The 16,130-nt window shown below is 40.1% G+C and overlaps 1 protein-coding gene across 9 annotated transcripts in view; it reads right to left on the minus strand.

Moving 5' to 3' along the window:
• Positions 1 to 16,130, minus strand: part of LOC122550578 (protocadherin Fat 3-like) — an 801,871-nt gene that overhangs the window by 632,783 nt on the left and 152,958 nt on the right. The window contains exon 1 of one of the 9 annotated variants that reach the window (XM_043691527.2): positions 15,640 to 15,931. The exons of the other annotated variants lie outside the window; for them this stretch is intronic. The gene's annotated coding sequence lies outside the window, so the exon portion shown is untranslated. Of the gene's footprint in view, positions 1 to 15,639; positions 15,932 to 16,130 lie in introns of those variants that run through there. 9 annotated transcript variants of the gene reach the window in all.

A 16,130-nucleotide genomic window follows, 5' to 3' on the forward strand; every position in this document is an offset into this window, starting at 1 on the left:
AACACCTCATGAAAGCATTTTCAGAAGAGCTAATTGCAATTAATGATCAAAGGCAACTTTACATATTTACAACAGGAGAACTCTGATTCAAAAAGGACTGCAAGCAGCTTGGAGATGTTTAGACCATTAAATAAGTGAATGGCACATGACAGCATTATCACAATATTTACTGCAGTATTAGCATAAACAGATATTTTTTATACTTTAGATACAAAGGGTATATTTCAGTAGGTCCATATGGTGGAATTCAATACTTCTGAACATCTGAAGTAGTGTGTCTAATGGGGACATGGAAGGCAAGGAGGGATAAATGCTAACAGTCTGAAAAAATACAATTTGTGATTTTAGAAAGAGCAGACTTACCTGTGTATATTCAAAAGCAATGAGGAGAACAGTATCATGGCTCATTTGGTAAAACTCACACCCAAGTTAGCAAGCTGTAAGGATTCAATTTCCACTCCACAGAATAAAGTACAAAAATTTTAGCTGACTTTCCAGAACAGTCCCAGGAGGTTCTATGCTTGCAATGCTATCCTCTTTCAATGGGTTTCATCGCGACATAGAAGTTGGAGCAGGAGGTGGCCATTCAGCCCTTGGAACCTGCTCCTCCATTCATCACAATCATGGCTGATCGTCCAAATCAATAGCCTAATCCTGCTTTCTCCCCATAACCTTTGATCCCATTTACCACATGTGCTACATCTAGCTGCCTCTTGAAAACATTCAATACATCCACAGACTCATTATTCTTTGGGTGAAGAAATGTCTTATCTGTCCTAAATGGCCAACCCCAAATCAGGAACATCTTCCCTATCAAGTCCTCTCAGAACTTTAAGTCTGAGTCTCCATTTAGTCCCTCAGATAGAAATAGAAGATCCAACGATACCACTTATAGTGCCAGGGACCCAGGTTCAATTCAAGCTTTGGGTAACTGTGTGGTATTTGTATGTTTTCCCCATGTCTGAGTGAGATTCCATCAAATGCTCTTTTAGAGCATGGGAGGAAATCGAAGTGCAAATTAAGTCAATTGGCTATGCTAAGTTGCCTCTGTGTCCAGCGATGTGCAGGCTAGTGGATTAACCATGCTAAACATTGGGATAGGCTGGGGTGCTCTTCAGAGGGATCAGTACAGACTCTGTGGGCCAAATGGCATCTTTTTGCAACTGTAGGTTTTTTTTAAAGCTGTAATTAGCTATTAATAGCTAATAAACATTATGTTTTTCAAGATTGGATTGAGAAAGAGAAATTCTAGGCTGAGAAGTGTAAGAAAGCTTGAAATGCTACATTAAGCAAATGAGTATTATTTAGAAACAAGGAAAATCTAAAAAATCTTAGAACATTATGAAAAATGTAAAAACATGCAAAAACTGAACACAAAAATTAATTTAAAAAACAATACTTTGAAGGAAAATATGTTTATTACCTGAAAATTTTCATTAGTTATCATGAGGGCATTTTTTTCCCTCCAATGTGAATCAGCACTAAAGAGTTCAACAAAGCTAAAAAGTTACAAAAATTACAAAGACAGTAAATAGTTGGATAATTCTAAAACATTTAGAAAATATATTCAACTATTTGGCAGAACATTGCAGAAAAGGATAATATTAAGAAGTTAATCTTTCAGAAACAAAGCTACAAGGATAATGTTTTATTAGCAAAAGATATCCAGTAATTAAAAATATAGTCTTTTAGAAACATGATTCTAAAATGAATTGATTACACAATTTAAAACACTGAACAGGATAATCAACTAGATGCAAAAGTACAGATAAGTATAGATAGGCCATTCAGCCAAGTTTACTCTGCCATTCAACACAATCATGGCTGCTCTGACTCAACTCAAATCCCTGCACCTATACCCAAATCCTCACTGCCTGCTGGACCTACATGCTTACTTTCAGCAACTGGTGGACAAGGACACCAAAGGGGTCATTGCACCTCTCCTTTTCCCAAACGATCATGCCAATAACCTGCCTTCCTGCTACTGAAGTGGATAACCTCATTTATCCAAGTTATAATTCATCTGCCACGTAATATCGAACTGCTCCAGGATTGAAGAAATCCATAAAAAAACAGATCAATTTTCTTACCTTAAGCCCAATTGTATATTATAGGAAAAAAACACAAATGTATAAAATTGGAGTAGGCCATTCAGCCCTTACAACTGCTCTGCTATTCAATATGATCATAGCTGAGCATTCAACCCCGTACTCTGCGCCTGCTTTTCTTATATCCTTAGATCTCTAAATTACCTCCCAAAGAAAGAGCAGCCTGTTACAGCCAGAAATGTTTTCCACCCTCCATCTTGGATTACCCAGAATTCTTCAGATATTGGTTAGGCCACTTGGAGTATTGCAATTCTGGTCTCCATCCTATTGGAAGGATGTTGTGAAACTTGAAAGGCTTCAGAAAAAAATTACAAGGATATTGCCAGGATTGGAGGACTTGAGCTATAGGGAGATGTTGAATAGGCTAGGGCTGTTTTCCATGGAGCAGAGGCTGAGGGGTGACTTTACAGAAGTTTATAAAATCATGGGTAGGATAAATAGGGTGGGGTGAGTCCAGAACTAGAGAGCATAGCTTAAGGGGGAGAGGGGAAAGATATAAAAGAGACCTAAGGGGCATCTTTTTCACACAGAGGGTGGTACGTGTATGGAATGAGCTGCTAGAGGAAGTGGTGGAGACTAGTACAATTGCAACATTTAAAAGGCATCTGGATGGGTATATGAATAGGAGGGGTTTGGAGGGATATGGGCCGGGTGCTGGCAGGTGGGATTAGATTGGGCTGGGATATCTGGTCGGCGTGGAAGAGTTGGACTGAAGGGTCTGTTTCTGTGCTGTACATCTATGACTCTACAGCCCCAAGAACTAAGCACTGTAGGGATTCTATTCTAATTCTTCCTTAAATCCATTCGATGTTTTGGCTTCAACTGTCTTCTGCTGCAGAGAATTTGATGGGTCATGACTCTCTAGGCAAAGAAATTCCTTATCTCAGTCCTAAATGGCCTAAGCCATACCCTTGGAGTCATCCTGGTTCTGGATTCCAGGTCATCAGGAACATTCCTTCTGCATTGACCATGTCCAATTATTTAGAATTTTATAAGTTTCTAGGATATATCCCTATTCTTCAGAGTTTAGAAGAATGAGTCTCCTAACTAATCCAGTCTCCACAGACTTACAGACAATAGACAAATCAACAATAGGTGCAGCAGTAGGCCATTCGGCCCTCTGAGCCAGCACCACCATTCATGATGATTATGGCTGATCATCCACAGTCAGTATCCTGTTCCTGCCTTAGCCCATACCCCTTGATTTCATTATCTTTAAGAGCTGCTTCCATCTCTTTCTTGAAAGTATCCAGAGACTTGGCCTCCACTGCCTTCTGGGGCAGAGCATTCCATATATCCACTACTCCTTGGGTGAAGAAATTTCTCCTCAACTCTGTTCTAAATGGCCTACCCCTTATTTTTAAACTGTGTCCTCTGGTTCCGGACTCATCCATCAGCAGAAACATGCTTCCTGCCTCCACAGTGTCCAATCCTTTAATAATCTTGTACGTCTCAATCAGATCTCCTCTCATCCTTCTAAGTTCAAATGTATACAAGCCCAGTCACTCTAATCTTTTAACATGAGAAGTCCCGCCATTCTGGGAATTGACCTTGTGAACCTACGCTGCACTCCCTCATTAATCCTTCCTCGAATTTGGAGGCCAAAACTGCACAAAATACTCCTGGTGCGGTCTCACTAGGGCCCTGTACAGCTGCAGAAGGACTTCTTTGCTCCTATACTCAATTCCTCTTGTTATGAAGGCCAGCATGCCATTAGCTTTCTCCACTGCCTGCTGTACCTGCATGCTTGCTTTCATTGACTGATGTACAAGAATGCCTAGATCTCGTACTTCCCCTTTACCTTACTTGACTCCATTTAGATAGTAATCTGCCTTGCTGTTCTTGCCAAAGTGGATAACCACACATTTTATCCACATTAAACTGCATCTGCCATGCATCCATCCACTCACCTAGCCTGTCCAAGTCACCCTGTATTCTCATAACATCCTCACATTTCACCCTGTCAGGCAGCTTTGTGCCATCAGCAAATTTGCTCATATCACTTTTAATACCTTCATCTATATCGTTAATGTAAACAGCTGCAGTCCCAGCACCGAACCTTGTGGTACCCCACTGGTCACCTCCTACCATTCCGAAAGGGACCAGTTTATCACTACTCTTTGCTTCTCGTCAGCCAGCCAATTTTCAATCCAAGTCAGTATTTTTCCCCCAATACCACGTGCCCTAATTTTGCTCACTAATCTATGTGGGTCATTATCAAAGGCTTTCTGAAAGTCCAGGTACACTGCATCCACTGGCTCTCCCTTGTCCACCTTCATAGTTACATCCTCCAAAAATCCAGAAGATTAGTCAAGCACAATTTCCCCTTCGTAAATCCATGCTGATTCTGACCTATCCTGTTACTGCTATCCAAATGAGTCATAATTTCATCTTTAATAATTGACTCCAGCATCTTTCCCATCACTAACACCAGGCTAACCTATCTATAATTCCGCTTTCTCTCCCCCTCCGCAGGAACTGATCCTGACTCTATAGAGCATTGGAAAATGATTACCAATGCGTCCACTATTTCTAGAGCCACCTCAAGTACCCTGGGACATAGACCATCAGGTTCCAGGGACTTATCAGCCTTCAGACCTAACAGTCTATCCTACACCATTTTCTGCCTTATATAAATTCCCTTCATTTCATCCATTACCCTAAGTCCTTCAGCCAGTATTACATCTGGGAGATTGCTTGTGTATTCCCCAGTGAAGACAGATCCACAGTACCTATTCAACTATTCTGCCATTTCCTTGTTCCCCATAATAAATTCACCAGTTTCTGTCTTCAAGGACCCAATTTTAGTCACACTTTTTTTTCATTTCGCATACCTAAAAGAGCTTTTAATATCCTCCTTTATATTTTTGGCCAGTTTGCCTTCGTACCTCATTTTGTCTCTGCGTATTGCCTTTTTAGTTATCCTCTGTTGCTCTTTAAAAAAGTTTCCCAGTTGTGCAGCTTCCCGCTCATCTTTGCTATGTTATACTTTTTTTTATTTATACAGTCCTTAACTTCCCTCAGGATTTTTCTCCCTCTTTGGAATGAACTGATCCTGCACCTTCTGCATTATATTGAGAAATACCTGCCATTGTTGTTTCACTGCCATCCCTGCTAGGGTATTAAACCATTGAACTTTGGTCAGCTCCTCCCTCATAGCTCCATAGTTCCCTTTGGTTCAACTGCAATACTGACATTTCCGATTCTCCCTTCTCCCTCTCAAACTGCAGTTTAAAACTTATTATATTATGGTCACTACCTTCTAATGGCTCCTTTACTTCAAGGTCCCTGATCAAATCTGGTTCGTTGCACAACACTAGGTCCAGAATTGCCTTCACCCTGGAAGGTTCCAGTACAAGCTGTTTTAAGAATCCATCTCGGAGGCATTCCACAAACTCCCTTTCTTGGGGTCCAGTACCATCCTGATTCTCCCAGTCTACCTGCATGTTGAAATCCCCCATAACTGTAGTAATACCTTTGTGACAGGCCAATTTCAACTCCTTATTCAACTTATGCTCCACATCCAGACTACTGTTTGGAGGCCTGTAGATAGTTCCTATTAGGGTCTTTCTACCCTTAGAAATGTCAGCTCTATCCATACTGTTTCTACATCTCCTGATTCTATGTTCCCTCCTCGCAAGGGACTGAATATCATTCCTCACCAACAGGGCCACCCCACCACCTCTGCCCATCAGTCTGTCCTTTCGATATAGCCTTGAATATTCATTTCCCAGGCCTTGTCCACTTGAAGCCATGTCTCAGTTTCCCTACAACATCGTACCTGCCAATTTCCAACTGAGCCTCATACTGTATGATCCCTTCAGTTTTCTGTTCCATTGATTCAGTTGTCTCTCATATTCTCATTCTCACTTTAGCTTCCTTCTCAAAATTTCCAGTTGTCCCGTCCCCCAAACCTGTGCTGCAGTGGCAAACCTGCCTGCCAGAATGCTGGTCCCTCACCTATTAAGGTGCAATCCGTCCCTCTTGTATAATTTATCCTTACTGCAAAACATACCCTAGTGATCAAAGAATTTAAATCTTTGCTTCCTGCACCAGTTCCTCAGCCACATATTAAAGTCCATTATCTCCCTATTCCTGCCCTCTACAGCCCAAGGTAACGTCGGTGACGTTCTGGATTCTGGCATTTTGTAGGCAACACCATCCTCAAATCCCACCTGTTGCCGCAGAAGCCTCTTTCAGTCCCTCTCACTATGGAGTCCCCTATTACCACAGCTCTGCATGATGTCTGACTCTATGGCTCCGCCTCCATGCCAATTTTCAATTGCCAGATCTGTCTGCCTCTCAGACTGGCATTGTCATCTGTCTCAACAGAGTTTCCAAGAGATTCATCCTGTTCATGAGGGAGTTTTCCCCAGGGTCTCTTGTACTTGAATCATCTCTTCCTTCCTCATAGTCATCTCCCTTCTTCTCTCTTCTGTTATGCTCTGTGTATTGACCTCACAAGGTCCCATGCAGAAAATTCTCGTTCTCTTGGATGAGCCAGAGGTCCTCTAGTTCTTTCTTCAGTGCTGCAACATACTCCTTCTGAAGCTGAAGGTGTACACACTTTCCACAGCTATAGGAGCCAGAGACACCAGTATCTCCCACATCATGCACGCAGCACACTTCAGTCCTGCCAGCCCAGGAAGAAGTTTGATAAACCTTTGTTGCATTCTCTCCACAACAAGAGCTCAGATAAGGAGGCAAAAATTGCATATCACACCTGAAGCAGTATCTCACCAAGGCCATGCACAATTGTTGCAGAACATTCCTGTTCCTGTACTCAAATCATGTCGCTATGAAGGCTAACATATTATTTACCGTCTTCACTACCTGATGCAACTGATTCTTTCAGCAACTGGTGTACAAGGACACCCAGGTCGAATTGCACCTCTTTTCTCAATCTTTTATTTGATAAGCTGCCTTACTGCTTCTGATACCAAAGTGTATAACCTTTCATTTATCCATATTACATTAAACTGCCACACATTTGCTGATTCACTCAATTTGCCATTTCAACACTGCCATCTCTGCATCCTCTTGATAGTTCACTCTACCACCCAGCTTTGTCTCACAGGAACAGGAGTAGGCCATTCAGCCAATTGATGCCTGTTCTACCATACAATGGTTGATTTATGGCTTAACTCCATATACCTGCCTTTTGCCCATATTCCTTAAATGTGCTTGCTTAAACATTTAGGCGAAAGGGAGGACTAAAGATGCTAGAGATCAGAGTCAAAGATTCGAGTGGTGCTGGAAAAGAACAGGTCAGGCAGCATCCAAGGAGCGGTCAAATCGATGTTTCGGGCAAAAGCCCTTTATCAGATCCAGGGCTTTTGCCCGAAACATAGATTTTCCTGCTCCTTGGATGCTGCCTGACCTGCTGTGCGTTTCCAGCACCACTCGAATCTTACTTAAATAGCCTCAGGATTAAAACTTCCATATTATTTTAATTATAGAGTCAGAGATATACAGCATGGAAATAGACCCTTCGATCCAACCCGTCCATGCCGGCCAGATATCCCACCTGCCAGCACCCGGCCCATATCCCTCCAAACCCTTCCTATTCATATACCCATCCAAATGCCTCTTAAATGTTGCAATTTTACTAGCCTCCACCACTTCCTCTGGCAGCTCATTCCATACACGTACCACCCTCTGCATGAAAAAGTTGCCCTGTAGGTCTCTTTTATATCTTTCCCCTGTCACCCTAAACCTATGCCCTCTAGTTCTGGACTCCCCCACCCCAGGGAAAAGACTTTGTCTATTTATCCTATCCGTGCCCCTCATGATTTAATAAACTTCTTATAAGGTCACCCCTCAGCCTCCGACACTCCAGGGAAAACAGCCCCAGCCTGTTTAGCCTCTCCCAATAGCTCAAACCGTCCAACCCTGGCAACATCCTTGTAAATCTTTACTGAACCTTTTCAAGTTTCACAACACCTTTCCGATAGGAAGGAGACCAGAATTACACGCAATATTCCAACAGTGTGTCACTCTCAATCTTAATGAAGAATTCTGCTTTATTATGATCTTGCACTGCAATGTTGCTAATTAATCCTCTGTGGGCGGCACGGTGGCACAGTGGTTAGCACTGCAGCCTCACAGCGCCTGAGACCCGGGTTCAATTCCCGCCTCAGGCGACTGACTGTGTGGAGTTTGCACGTTCTCCCCGTGTCTGCGTGGGTTTCCTCCGGGTGCTCCGGTTTCCTCCCACAGTCCAAAAGATGTGCAGGGTCAGGTGAATTGGCCATGCTAAATTGCCCGTAGTGTTAGGTAAGGGGTAAATGTAGGGGTATGGGTGGGTTTCGCTTCGGCGGGTCGGTGTGGACTTGTTGGGCCGAAGGGCCTGTTTCCACACTGTAATGTAATCTAATCTAATAATACAATACCCAGTCTAGGAGGCTTACTCTCTAGTTGGCTCAACATACTGTTCAAGGAAACCATCTCTCATACAGTCCAGGAAATCCTGCTCCATCATATTGTTATCAGTTTGGTTCATCCAGTTAGTACGTAGATTGAATTCATCCGTAATAACTGCTGTACTCTTGCTGCATGCATCTCCAATTTCCTGTTTGATACAGACTCCAACATCACAACTTCTGTTTGATGGTCTGCACACAATTCCCACTAATGTCTTTTTCCCTTCGGTGTTCCACAGCTCCACCCATATTAATTCCACATCGTCAAGATTCATGCTCCCCCTTACTACTGCATTAATTTCTTCCTTAACCAGCCATCTCCCTTCCCATCTATCTTTCCTGAAAATTGAACAACCATGGATGTTGAGTTCTCATCTTTGGTCACTCTGGAGCCAAGTCTCTGTGATGCCAAATACATTATATCCACTAATAACTGTTAGCACAGTTGCATCCACCTTGCTCCAAATGCAGCTCACATTGAGACACAGAGCCCTCAGGCTCAATTGGTTTTTGGACATTTATGGCCCTTTCACTGTTGTTGCGAAATGTGACAGTTGTTGATTTGAGTCTTTGGTTTCTCTGCCTTCCACATTTCCCCTTACTGACCTTTGTTTTTGTACCCACTTTACTTCCCTCCGACTTCCTACATTTGTTCCGATCCCTAGCCACGTTAGGATAAATCCTTCCCAATAGCATGAGCAAACACCCCAGCTGGTTCCAATCCTGCCCAAGTGCAGACCGCCTGGTTTGTATTTGTCTCTCATCCCCCAAAACCAGTTCCAATGTCCCAAGAATCTGAATCCCTTCCTCTCGTAATACGCTTCAATTCATGTATTCACCTTAGCTTTCCTGCCATTCCTACTGACTCGCGTGTGGGAGCGATAGCAATCCTGAGATTACCACCTTTGAGCTCCTACATTTTAGTTTAACTCCTACCTCTCTAAATTCAGCTTGTAGGACCTCATCCTTGTTTCCAAAACATATTAAACGAAGTCTCATGTATACGTTAACCTTTGTTTAACCTCAAGGGCTCCCAGCCTCATTCCTGATAAAGGGCTTTTGCCCAAAATGTTGATTTTTCTGCTCCTCAGATGCTGCCTGACCTGCCGTGCTTTTCCAGCACCACTCTAATCTAGACTTCATTTAATAGAACATGCTCTCGGTTTGGTTTCACGTGCCGCTTTAAGAAATTTTGTCAAAAGCATTTTATGAACTATTTATCTAGGTTATTGTCAATTTGAGTCTAATTTATGTGAAGTTGAAAATTACGCATGTTTGTCATCCCTTCATAAGAACCCAATGTGTCTTATGTATTTATCCTAATGGTGATTAATGCTTAGGGTAATATTAATGCCTGGAGACCACTTCCACTGGCAATTCAGTACATTTCCTGGTCTCCTGAACCAAGTCCATCTCTAACTTTTGCATCAATGACATCTCTGATCATCAGCACAATCCCCTCAACCTTTATCCACTTGCTATTCTTCTTGAATGACAGGTACCTCAAATCAGAACACAGTTCTCATAATTCTGATCCAGACCTCCACAGCCGCAATCAAATAATTTCATTTACTTCGATGTATACAGTCAATTCATTTACTTTCTAATCAATGTTACGTGCATCTAGATACAGAATTTCTAGTTATCTCTTTTGTAAAATCCAAGTCTTGGCACTTGGTGGCATCCACGTAACAGAACAGAAAGCCTACAATTCGGATCTTCATTTCAGGTTTAATAATGTACTACTGTCCCACTATGTGAAAGTGAGTTCCAAACATCTACCATGCTGTGTGTAGAAGTGCTTCCTAACATCTCTCCTGAATGGTCTAGTCCTAGTTCTCAGAATGTCCTCTAATTTTAGAATCCATAATAAGTCAAAACAAGGTAGATAAAACTGGCTTTTCCTGTTCATATCTTGACTTCAATCAGATCACCCCTTAATCTTCTGAATGGTTAGCCTAATTTGCATAATCTCAATTTAACCTCTGAAGTCCAAGTATCATTCTTCTAAATGTATATTGTACTCCATCCAATATAATATCCTTTCTAAAGTAGTGTCCAGATTTACTCATAGTATTCTAAGTGGGGCCTAATCCTGTCCTTATATTACAGTCCTCTAAAACGTGACAGTTTTAGCTACATTTATTTTCTACAACTGTTCATGGCATTTTAAATATGAACCTTTAAAGATGGTACCTGAACCTTCAACCCTTGGAACATTCAATGTTCATTAATTTCATTCTGAAAAGTGCCCTGATCCATCTTTTATTCCCTATTCAAAACGTATAAACTCACTTGCTTACATTAAACTCCATCCGGACAGTGTCAGATAAATGGACAGTTTTGCCCATTTATCTGACACATCAACATCGACAATGCTACCTGACTTTGTCATCAGCAAATATGCATGGATAATAGCATAGCAAGTGATATAAGTTATTAATAATGTGACTAGTTATGTCATCAGCAAACTGGAAGATACTATATTTAGTTCCCTCAGCTAAACCAATAGCTGGAGTCCTAACACTGAATCCTGCAGTACCTCACTGGTCACCATCTATCACTTGAAAAATGGCTCATTTGTTCATACTTGGTTTCCTGTCTGCCAACCAGCTCTCTATCCATGTTCATACACTACCCTCAATCCCACATGCTTTAATTTTACATGCTAATCTCTGTGGATCCATACCCCTTCAACTCTAATTCCATCAAAACATTCCAGTAGATTTGGCAAGCATATTTCCCTTTCCTAAATCCATGCAGACTATCCAGCCTGGTCACTTATTCCCAAGTGCTCTGCCATTGAATCTTTCAGAATGAACTCAAATTTTCTCTTTGGATGGCAGGCTAAACAGTCTAATTTCCTGTTTTCTCACTGCATCCTTTTTTCAATAGTGGGATTATAATAGTTATACACCAACCATAGGAGCTCTCCAGAGTCTACAGAATCTTGAAAGACCATCAATGCACCCACTACTTCTAGGGCCACTTCCTTAAATACTCTGGAATATAGATTATCAGGCCAAAGGGATATATTGGTCTTTAATCTAATCAATTTTGACATAATTTCTATACTAATTCAGATAATATTTAAAATGGACAGAATAAAAGAGATACATAACTTTGATAACATGGTAGCAGCATTTGACAACTTCTTTAAATCAGGTACTAACCATAAAAATGGAGAAAACAGGATTTTAATGAAGACTACTCCTTCCTGGAAAACCTGACAACTTTAAGTGATCTTTTATACAATTGATTATGGTGATTTACAATCAGAACTAATTCAAGAAATATTTCATTCATCTCTCCCAAATAAGTATAATCAGTGGAACTCACATTGGAAAGGACTATCCGGATAGTGGAAAAGCTGAAATTCAAAAAACAGCTCGAGGTGGTTATGGGAACACAAAACTAACCTAGCTCAAGATGATAATCAGCCATTATCAACTTTCTACAGTATAACAATATCAAACATCACTGGATAGACCAATTCAAATTCCTTAAACCCTTTGATGCTTGAAGTTACTATTGCAGTTATGGAGTTTAAAAAATTAGAAACAAACTTTATAGAGTTTTATTATGTCAATGAAACTTCTGTAAGAACGTGGGAGACTAAGTAGGAGTCAAAACCACCAGTGAATCACAATTAAATAACATTAATGTACACAAAGAGGTTAGTACCTTAAAGCATCCATCTTTGGAAGAAAAGCTAGATTACTAATACAAGGATGATATGCCATCTTTGGAACAAAGAAATCACTTCTCTTTAGGTATAATAGGCAAGTCATCTATACCAGATATAACCCAGATCATACAGGTTAAAAGTCATTCAAAATGATTCACTTGACACCAGGGATAATCTTGGGCAAACAGAATCAAAACTGTAATCGCCTAAATGTGGGGTACTCACAGCACATTATTCAAAGTCAAAAATAACACTGTCAGTACTTGAGAGACCTATATTACAGTAGCTTCTCATTCTTGAGAAAAGCATGATGCACAGGGTATCATTAGCTTTAGACTAACACCAGCAAGACAACTGTTGGCAGTCAATCTACCCACTATAAGAATTGAGGCCCAATTGAGTTGTCCATTGCTGATGAATGTGTCAAGAAATTAAGAGTATTTGACATTTTTAAGAGTTGTACTGGTGTTGAAGCAATTGTGATTTGACTGTCCACCACCACTCATCTCAGGCTGGGAGCCTTCTCATTGCTCTCCTCCTACAGGCTGGGCACTGTGCAAAGTGCATCTTACTGATCAGTTCTGCAGCTTGTCTCATCTACAGTGTTAACCAAGCCCAAGAGTGTGTCACTACTTCTGCCTCAGACTGAGGGATCTAAGAGCTCTGCCATCATACTCTAACCATACAACATAGAAGAGAATCTATCCTCCTTCTGGTAAATAGCAGTCTTTAGGTATTTACATTATATAGGTAGGGGAGTATAAGGCAGCACTCCTCATGCCCTGTAGACTCTATCCTAGTTCCAAGTGTGCTCCTGTATATCAGCAGGCATCACAAATGACACATGCTATTCATTAGCATAATGGTTTGCCTATAATCCCACAGCAACTACAAGAGTCTCTTCTAATTAGTAACAGTGGACACGCTCCTGAGGCTAGAGTGCTGAAAGGACCTCAGGGTCCTTTTCCCTCAGAGTTGTAAACTCAGTTTCAAATATTTATCCAATTTTCTTTTATAAGATGTGACATCTGTCTTAATCACTTGCTGTGATAAGTATTCATGCTCCAAAAATGCTTTGCTTTCCTTATTCTGAAATGCTGCCTTCACTTTCAAGGATTTTTTTAAAGCAATGGCCCTTTCCTCAACTCGACAACTACCATTCTATTGAAATAGTTCCTGACTAAAATAAGGAGCTAAACCAGTGATCGACTGGAAATAGTTTTAGCACCTCAAGTCACTCTACACAGTTTGCACTCTCTGGCATCATATTAATAAACTTATTTTGCACGCCTCTGTTTTTGATGGCCTATCATATCCAAGATATTATACAGTACTGTAGGATTAACTGGGTCAGAAATAACAAACATGGGGTAAACAGCCATTCCCAAACTTTGTTTAATAAAAAAATGGTGTCTTTTTAGTCTTCTATTCATTGGAAAATGTGCCTGGGCCCAAAGTCTTTCTTCCCATTCCTGACATCATCCTAGTGAACCTACACACACTATAGCTTCAATATCCTTTCTATAATAAGTACACTGAACTGCAGCCTACCATGGGTTTATGCAAATTAATCATTATATCTTTATTCTTGTTCTTACTTATATAAAACTGAAAATTGATGTTGACTTATTTGTGGTTTGATCCATGTGAATTTTGAAGGAACCACTATTTAACCAAAGCCTTTGTTCATCTACCTTCAAAATCTTTCCAACAAAACTATTCATATTTCTCCTAATATAGACACAAAATTAGCCAAATTAAATCACATCTGTGCTTATGCAGTCATTTCAAAGGGACTGTATTAAAATGTATGGAAATTTGCATTTACCTTAATTTGATTTTTTTGAAACACCATAAGGTATGCATTGGGATCCACATGAATGCAAATCATATGTTGAAGCCTCATGTTAATTGAGTTAGCACCATACCAAATTATAAAAAGGAATTTTGAACAAATATGCTACATCATATCAGCATCTTTGTTTCATTTTAGCTTCCTGCTGTCATGCTCAACAAGCCAATCTTACTGGATTATATGGCGATGCAATGACAAACTTATCACATCTGGTTTTATGTATGAACTGACAGGAAAATAGTTGGGCTCATGGAGTGGAATCAGAGTTGCTAAATGCCCAAAATAATAAAACTTTAAAATACCAAACCCAAAGATAATGCAAGTTTTTGTTCTTTGTAATTTTTAAGAAAAAGCGACACCTGTGAAACAGAATACAGGTAAAAAATAATGATATTTGTAAGTGATGAAATCTGATCTCCAATGCAAACAACTTATTCCGGATAGGATCATTTCATTGAATTTTGTTAAAAAATACATATTTCACAGTGACATGTATAACCTTCAAATCCAACAAACTGGGGATGATATTTGTAATTGGGAACAGCCATGACAGTTCAGCAACACATGCCTGCCAGTTCCAAGGAATTATCTGCCAACATTAGGCAAGATTTCAAGGACCATTGAATCTCCTGTTCTCATGGCTCGAGTCACCATACCACAGTACATGTGATGATGTTAATTTCAGTTTAAAGTGCAGTTCAAGCATTTAAAATAGCACCATGAAAGACTCATTTCGCTGAGTTTTGCCAACTTAGAAGTCACTAAATGCTAAAATTATTAATTAATGCTCAATATATTTTAAGCATTTAATCTCAAATCTATAAATCATGCTGATGCCATGTACAAATTAATATCTTGAGACAGACATCATAGAGATAGAGAGACAAGTGTGTAGCATGTCAAAAGAGACACACCAACTCTGTATGCACAAGTCCACACTGAGGAATTGCTGGACATGTGGCGCCATGTACAAGGTTTCGTTTTTCAAATGAGTGCATTCATTTAAAGCATCAAGTGTATCATAATTTGATCTGAAGTTTGTGTTGAAATGAAGCTATTATGAATAAGAAATTTACAACTTTAACTTGTTATTTTACATATTAGACTATGAAGATAACACTTCCCTTAACAGGATTTCCAATACTGATTTTGTTTTCTGCTGAAAACTATATGAAAACTACAGTGCAGGTGCAAAATATAAATCTTAGCGATTTGCTATATGCTTTAGAATTTTGCATTGAGTCTTAAACATATTAAAGCTTAGACTTTAAAACTTAATTGTAGGTTTTAATCTGGTACGTCATTAATCCCAATTGACAAGTATATACAATAGTATGAATCAGAAATGACCCAATCAAAATGGGTACTTTTAAGAAATACGGTTAAATTGTAGTTTTGTATGAATCAAATCTACAGTTCTCTCACCATTTAATTATTTTAATCTTGGTTTATTCAAATACACTCGACTGAATCAAATTACCATCCAAGAGGTTCGGTACCTCTCCCACCCGATCTATTACAAAATTATTTCAATAAAAGTATTTAGATTGTATAAACAAATCCTACCTTTTAAAAGGACCGAAATAGGAAAGCACACGAGCAGTTGCTCATATCTGATGAGAGCTTTCCCCTGAAGTCGCAACTAACAATCCAAAAACATCAGGCACAAGAACTCCAACCTGCCTGTGCTATTATAATGCATTGCAGGCGCTACCACGGTAACAGGAAAAAAAAGCGAGGCAGCTGCCAAGATTAGTTCTTTAGACTTCAAGGAGTCCAAAATCAGTATAGAGTAGAAAAAGACAAGATATTCAGTGCAAGCTCTTGTGTTGTCCATTCGCTCAAGGCTACACAAGTCACTGCCGAGTTTCAGCTTTACAACTTTAAAATTTGCAGTTACAGCAGCGAGAAAGAATTCAGTCTTTCCAGATAAGAAACCAAACGGATATGCTTGAAAAAGGGTGTGTACGGGGACCGGGGGAAGGGGGGGGGGGGGGAGGGAGGGAGGTAAGGGGAGAAGTGTGATGTGACATACATATGGAATGAGCATTAGAACA

This window comes from Chiloscyllium plagiosum, unplaced genomic scaffold (assembly GCF_037043375.1).
Source record: "Chiloscyllium plagiosum isolate Xiang-an unplaced genomic scaffold, Cpla_swu_hap1 HiC_scaffold_6, whole genome shotgun sequence".
In the NCBI taxonomy this organism is placed as follows: Eukaryota; Metazoa; Chordata; class Chondrichthyes; order Orectolobiformes; family Hemiscylliidae; genus Chiloscyllium; species Chiloscyllium plagiosum.